Source organism: Poecilia reticulata, linkage group LG2, assembly GCF_000633615.1.
Source record: "Poecilia reticulata strain Guanapo linkage group LG2, Guppy_female_1.0+MT, whole genome shotgun sequence".
In the NCBI taxonomy this organism is placed as follows: Eukaryota; Metazoa; Chordata; class Actinopteri; order Cyprinodontiformes; family Poeciliidae; genus Poecilia; species Poecilia reticulata.
The window spans coordinates 45860452-45867835 of record NC_024332.1 but is presented as its reverse complement, the minus strand read 5'-3'; positions in this window follow the sequence as shown (position 1 = coordinate 45867835).

Sequence of the window (7384 nt, the reverse complement as noted above, 5' to 3'; positions counted from 1 at the left end):
TGAGGAAGTCCTCATCAAACTATCGATGTAGAGCTTTACTGCCTGCATGGTGTAATCATTAACTTTAACTGTCTCTGAGGTGGATGTTAACACTCCTCTGCTCTGTGTCCATTTTATTAGCGTTCCAAGCCTGCAGACATGGACCAAAGGGCCGAGTGAGGCGTCGCCGCTAGCAGCAGCTAAAAGATGTTGGCCAGACATCAACATCTGAGAATGTTTTGGTAATTTGTTGAAGAACCTTGGATTTTGATGAGTTTACTCATTTGAGCCATGAACCTCCTGGACAYGACTGACCCGTTAAACCTGGAGTCATTTAGCCTGACGGGGTTGAGTTCGGTCTGCCAGGTCATGACAGCAGCTTTCCTGGGAAAAGGTGAAACACCTGCAATCACAAAACATGTGATTGAGTAAACATTTAATAAAATCTTAGTGGGAGTGTTAGTATGCATTTGAACCTGTAAGTATAATTTTGACCCTTTGTGGATTAAAGAAAAAAAAAATCAAGCCATAAATCTATAAAATCTCTAAATTAACATGAAATTCCATCCATCCATGTGAATCTGCAGACTCAGCAGTCAACGCCCTCAGTTAATGTTTAGTTCAACAGTTTTATGTTTCTAACCTAAAACAAGCAAAACATTGATCCACCCAATTCTGATCCAGATAAAAGCTGTTAGATTAGGACCAAAGTGCAACGTTTTAGATCCGTTTGTGCAACAGTTGCTCCCTATTTTAGAACAAATGTTTCCAATAAAAGATATAAATGGTCAAATGATCATAKAGGTGAGCATTAGGGCGTGTTGGTGTTTGGAGAACAAAGGTCACAGTTCAACCAGCCATAGAAACCAAAACACAATAAAAAACAAACATCAAACCTTCAGAAAAGGCAAACAGAGAAATCAGGATCAGATGAGAGCAGAGGGAGTAAAGAGGAATAATTCAGGAATCGGTGCTTTGTGTCATGAATCGTAGTGTAGCTGGTGAGGATAGAAGTGGAGGAACCAGGTTGTTAAATAATGATGATGGTTTAAATAAAGAAAAACAAACAGTCCAGGCAGCACAGCTGAGCAGAAGGCTGGGAGCTCAGAAACTGGTAGCAACTGGCGGTTATAATATTTGGTCATTTTTTTCTGTATTTCTGTTTTCATAAATCTCTGGATCGCTGTAGGGCCGATGGATTTCTGCAAAGCAGCTGCAGAGCTGGATGGAAGCGTCTGCCACTCATTTCACTGAGTTTCACAATCTGTCTCTGATCCATGCTTTCACTGTGAATGAGGTGCAGATGTGACATTTGGTACAATCACAGACAAACACTCATTCTTCCAAAAATATTCAGATACGGTTTCCAAATGGGAGCACGTTGTTCGAACCCTTTCCTTGAGTCAATGTCATTTGCTCTGAATGCCAGAAATCAATCTGCTCTCAAGCAGCCATTGAGAGGCGCTCGTTAGTTACTATGGCAACAGAACATTGCCAGTGTTCATAATTAAAGACTCCAGTTTGGCCAAACATGAACCTATCAGCACACGGTTCTTATTCAGACACACCCTGATACCSAGACAAAGGTGGGGCATGAGATTTTATACACAGARCAGTGGAGCAGTGGAGRCGAGCTGATAAGGACAAACACCAACCGAACTGAATGTCGACGCCCAGAGATCTGCAGCCAATTCCATAGAAAAACCTCCAGTTTTGACCTACTGGAAGAAAAAATATGCTCCAAACAGCAGGAATCCTGTTATCATGAATAAATCCAGGGTGAATCCCGCCGGATGTGTCCCCACAGGACAAGAGCGTTCTCCTGTGCCGTCGAGAAAATTTGATCAATTGCATCGAGAGACCAGTTGACCAGATCCATAATTTATAGATTAGGAAGATGTGCAAAGAAAGGCTCCAAAAAAATATAGAAAAAGAGAAAAAGACAAAAACAGAGTAAGCAGGAGAAGGGAGGCAGCAGAGGGAAAAACCGCCCGCCTTCATCGAGACCAAGAGTTCTACACCACTGGGTGATATAGAACCGGGTCGTGTAGAACTGTGGTGTAGAACCGGGTGGTGTAGAACCGGGTGATGTCTCTGTCTTCCTGGTTTTAGTCAGAACTCCAGCAGCAGCTTCTGGACCGTTAGTTTGATTGATTTCAGCTGGTAGAATGTCAGGTTCAGGTCAGAGGTCATCACYACACCCAGATTTCAGGCTTGATCTCTATTTTATAACGTCAGTCTGGTGTCTCTATACCGTAATACATAATACTATAGCATTTACAGCCTAAGCTGATTTGCAATGCAGGTTCTGCSGGATCAAACCGGGCCGTGTTCTGACTGAATGTTAGACTCTCTTTGGTCTCTCCTCACGGTGGATTGGTAGCACTGCCTGTCCAGACCCAGAACAGCAGTTTGGATGAAATGAAAAACTGAACACAGTCATTTGTTTGGATTTCACATGCTTTATTTAAAATCTAACCAAGAAACAAATCCAACATCTCATTCTACTGTTGGTTTTTATAGTGAGTACAGTGGAACAGGTTATTGCTGTTTTTTGGAGATGAAGATGGTTGAGACGTCTCCATCTAATCAGAGTCGCTGCTGCAGGAGCTGCTGGAGGACTGAGAGGAAACAGAAACATCGATMATGTTCAGTCTGACACTGTAAATAATATTCAGGCAGAAAACGTCGAGAAGATCAAGGAGTGGAGAACTGAACAGGCTCTCACCCCGTGGCAGCTCTTCCCCTTCTTGTGGCACTTCTGGTGTTGGTGACCACGCTTCCACCTCCGTCTCTGCTTGTCCTTTCCACACCCACCATGTCCATGTCCATGTCCATCTCCATGTCCATGTCCATGTCCATGTCCATGTCCATGTCCATGACCGTGACTATGGTCCTTCCCACCACAACCACCAGGTCCATGTACAGGTCCATGTCCATGTCCAGGTCCATGTCCAGGTCCATGTCCATGTCCAGGTCCATGACCGTGACTATGGTCCTTCCCACCACAACCACCAGGTCCATGTCCTCCTGAGAACGTATATAAAAGACAATTAAAAGCCAGTTTTTGGGTGGTAGTAAAGCCACAAATCTGGTTCTTTGTAATAAAAAAATCAGTTGGAGATCATTATTATTATCAATCCAGGGAAGGGAGCTATTATTTTTATTGGGGATCAGAGTTACGACGGCAACGTAAAAAGCGAAAAACAAGCAAAATTTCCAACTGCCGAAACACAGAGTGTAACTGACACCAACTGCCGCTTTTTTAGAGTGAGAAACAGGGTGGAATTTTGACCCCCAAATAATTTTGAAATCACTCTCATGGCCGCAAAACTTGTACTATTGGTATGAAAGTTGGTCATGAAATCGCACCGAATGCCTGCTMCGGTAAAATGTTTTCGAAATTTCACTAGGGCTTACAGTTTTCTGYCAAGGTGCTTCAGAGCAAAGTGATGGGRCAKGACTAACTGACGCTCCTCCCCAGTGTTTTACAMAYATTTCTGAAAAATTTCTGAGCTCAGCGCACACCATATTTCTCTCATYRCTGCAATTGCTGTGAATGACCTACAGATATGAATCACKGGACTATTTGAGAYGACAAATARCCCTCTCATACGCTTCAAACGGTTTTTGCATCGGCCTTACGGATCCTGAACGGGAAGGGGTCRTTCGGAATKYATTTTTCATTAAAACTGACTGGGTGTCTCATWAAGTTAGATAAAGTCTCTCACACACACAGCAGTTGGYTGAGGATTAWTCGCTATGGCAACAGAATCCATAGAAAGCAGAGCTGCTGGTTTGGACTACAAAGACTCTGTAGTTCTAAACATGGCRAAACACTAATACAGAGGGCAGAGCAGAAGGTCAGAACTACAACATGGCGRAACACTCAGTTGTTACAGAGGAGGGCTGAGCTGGCAGTTAAGAACTACATAATAATGGAACTCTGAGTTACTACAGAAGGAGGGTGAACAGAATGTTATAACTACAGACAGGGCAGAATTTTCTGGGATTTATATAACTGGTTTAACCCAACCACTGTTACACATTGGATTAGTGTGGCCATTTAAAATTAAGCAAGCTTACTGAAAATTTCAAAATAAAAGCCTGTATAAAGAAGCTCTCAGGCCTTTATTATGTTTTTCGCTCAGGTTAATGCAGAGARCTACAGATATAAATTGGAGTACTATTGGAGACAWGAAATTGCCCTCTTATATGCTTCAAACGGTTTTCTGATCACTCTTGCAGATCCTGAACAGAAAGGAGCTGTTTGGACTGCTTTGTTCAGAAAAACTAACTGCTTCAAACAGTTAGAATTCAATCTCTCCCTGTGTGTCTCACTCACATGATAGTTGAGCTGCTCTTTAGAACTACAATGACTGAAGGTCAGAACTACAACATGGCGGAACTCTCAGATMYCACACATTAGGGATGAGCTGGCCTTTACAACTACTTGCTGTTTTGGGCATTATATAGCTGGACTGTTACCCGTTGGATTAATGTGGCCATTAATCCAATGTGTAACAATAATGAAGCTTACTGAAAATTTCAAAATAAAAGCCTTGACATTTTTTACATCAGGTAATTGCTCTTTTGGGCTTTATGTGACTGGTTTAAACAAACTACTGTTACACATTGAATTGGTGAGGTAGTCAAAATGAAGCTTATTGAAAGTTTCAAAATAAAAGTCTGCATATTCCCCTCAGGTTAGTGCACTGCCGTAGGCGGTGCAATAATATCAGCCTTCTTTATGCTTTTTATTTCTCAAGATAATGACCAGCACAAATGTCAGCATTTCACTGCCCTTGATGCAAGGCTGTGCATTAGCACTAGCCTTTGACCTAAAGTTAGCTATTAGCTAATTTTCTCATTAATTAGACATGTTTAGTATACTGAAYGGAGCAAGTAAAATTAAAACAATATGGTCGTGTTGCTCCACATGCTACTGCCAGCATTTAGGCTAAACTTAGCATATTGGCTAGTTTTAGCTTATGCATTAATTTTAACATAATGAATGGTACGAGTACAGCTTAGCCAACATGCTTCTGCCTCTCCACAGGTTATTGACTACATTGCAGCTTTCTTTAGGATTAATGCAAATTTTTAGCATCATAACGTTGGGTCAAAGCCGACGGGCACACTTTGGCATGCCCCTTAAAATTTCTGCAGGAATTTTCTAGTTTCAGATTTACCCTGTCCRTGTCGATCCATCTCACAGCTTCAGCTTCYGGCTGTTTCTCTTCAGAAAAATCTGTTTAAAAGAARCAGATGATCATCAAACCTCAGAGGAATCAAAATAATACCCTACCCGACTCTGATGTACCGCTCTTACCTGTGGTGATGCAGAGGAAGAATCCTCAGCAGAGTTCTGTCCAGGTGAGCCGATCCACTGATTGCTCTGTACCTCGTTGCTGTTTTTATGTGATTCCTCCAGCCTGAATTCTTTCTGCATCACCGCGTCTGAGCTTCCTGCTGTCATCCTGAGTTTGGCTTAAAGAATGCCGTTACCAGTTTTCATAATCCGCTCCATTCGTTATCTTTATGTTCAAAGTCATGTCAGAGTTGATAAACTGGTTTCTTTCATAGAAACCAGAAGGTTTCTTTGAAACACAAGATTAATCTATGACCCTGCCTTCATATAAAACAAACCCGGTCTTTGCTTTTGTCTTCTCTCAGGTCATGACATTGCAACCAGATCTTATCAAGCAACCAAACTAGTATTCCAACATTTTCTGTTGAATTGAGACGCAGTCATTCTTTAAGAATCAAAGCTCAGTGTTCCAAGCTGTTATCTCCATATCTACCAACAGAAAAAAAAATTCAACAACAACTTTAACTGGCGCTTGAGACTCACAGGTCAAATCTTCCAGTTGCAAACATCAAGCAGCTTCTGACGGGAATGTTGCTGCTGATCAGTTTATTTCCAAACTATCTGAGGTCTGTCTTTCTGCAGATAAAATATTCTATAGTGCAAACAATTGTTAAATGAGCAGCATGAATCTGATGAGACCAGAGTAGAAGAACCAAACACATCAGATCAGCACAAACACCTGAAATTAACCGTCAAGCACGGTGGTGGAGGAGTGATGCCTTCAGTGGATCACGATCTCCTCTGTAAACTGAAGATTGAGTCTCTGTGTCTCAATCTTCAACAGAACCTTCATCCCACAGAAAGGATTACAGACAGAAACATTCTCATGTCGGCCCCAGAGTCGTCATACACTCAGATATTTCTAAAACTATATTTCTTCCTTTCTCTCCTCTCACTCTGTCGTCCAGCTTTCTGAACATTTCTTTAGTTTTTCAAGCTCAAACAATCTTTGTTTCTATTTGTTTTTTTTTTTCTGTAATTCCCTCTTTGTGTCTTTCAAAACATTCACCTTGAATGAACCTCCTGCAGGGAAAATTCTGCAGTGTATTTGTTCATACACACCATTCATACTTTTTAATCATATTTCAAACGTTTCTGCCTGAGGAGAGGTGAGGCTCTAGAGTTTGGTTTTCCTCTTTAAAATACAAACATCTTCACAGAATCCAACAAATCATCTTTGAGGCCTCGGCCTCTTTAGCCCATGACAGGGGCTTTTATTCCCTTTACTTCTGATAAAGGGCTTTAGGTTTCCACAGGTTTGGTTCCTGAAAGTTCAGAAAACCAAAAGTAATTAAGTCTTTTAGTAATTAAAAAAATAGTAATTCTCAGTCGTTTGGCCATAAAAAAATGGCGGGAGAACGTCATCACGATATGTCCATAGTGTAGGCTTAAAGACTGGAGGATCTGCAGTGACACCTTGTGGTGAAACAGGGAAAACGCAGGCTTGGAAACAGAGGATGAGGGATGGAGACATGGACCTTCCGCTTCCTTCCTCAGTGGTTATAAATTGGTTTCAGAAGAGGAAAGTCATTGTTCTGGTGTGACCATCGCAAAGTTCTGATCGGTTCTGCAGAGAAGCCAGGGGTAAATCTGAAAAGGCCTACAAACCTGATCCAGTTCCACTGGTTCTGTCTGGAGGAATGGACCAGAACTCCAGCAAACTATTGGCAGAAGCTTGAGGAAGGAAATCCAAACGTTTATCCAATTATCCCTGACACTGACCAAATGTATGAAACTTCTGAATTTGAAGAAAGCTACAAAAAAATCTTAAAAACATTTCTTGTTAAGTTTTCTGGCATTTAGTAAATTGGACAAATTTTGATAATTCTAACTAACCTACAGTAAGAATAATTTGTTCTGATTTAACTTCAGACTGTGGGAAAGAAATTAGTATGTGTCTTTATTTATGGTTTCAATTATAAATAAACTGTGAAGAATTTAATGTCTATTCTGTCACTGAAGGACTGTAGAACCGGGTGATGTAGAACCAGGTGGTGTAGAACCGGGTGATGTAGAACCGGGTGATGTAGAACC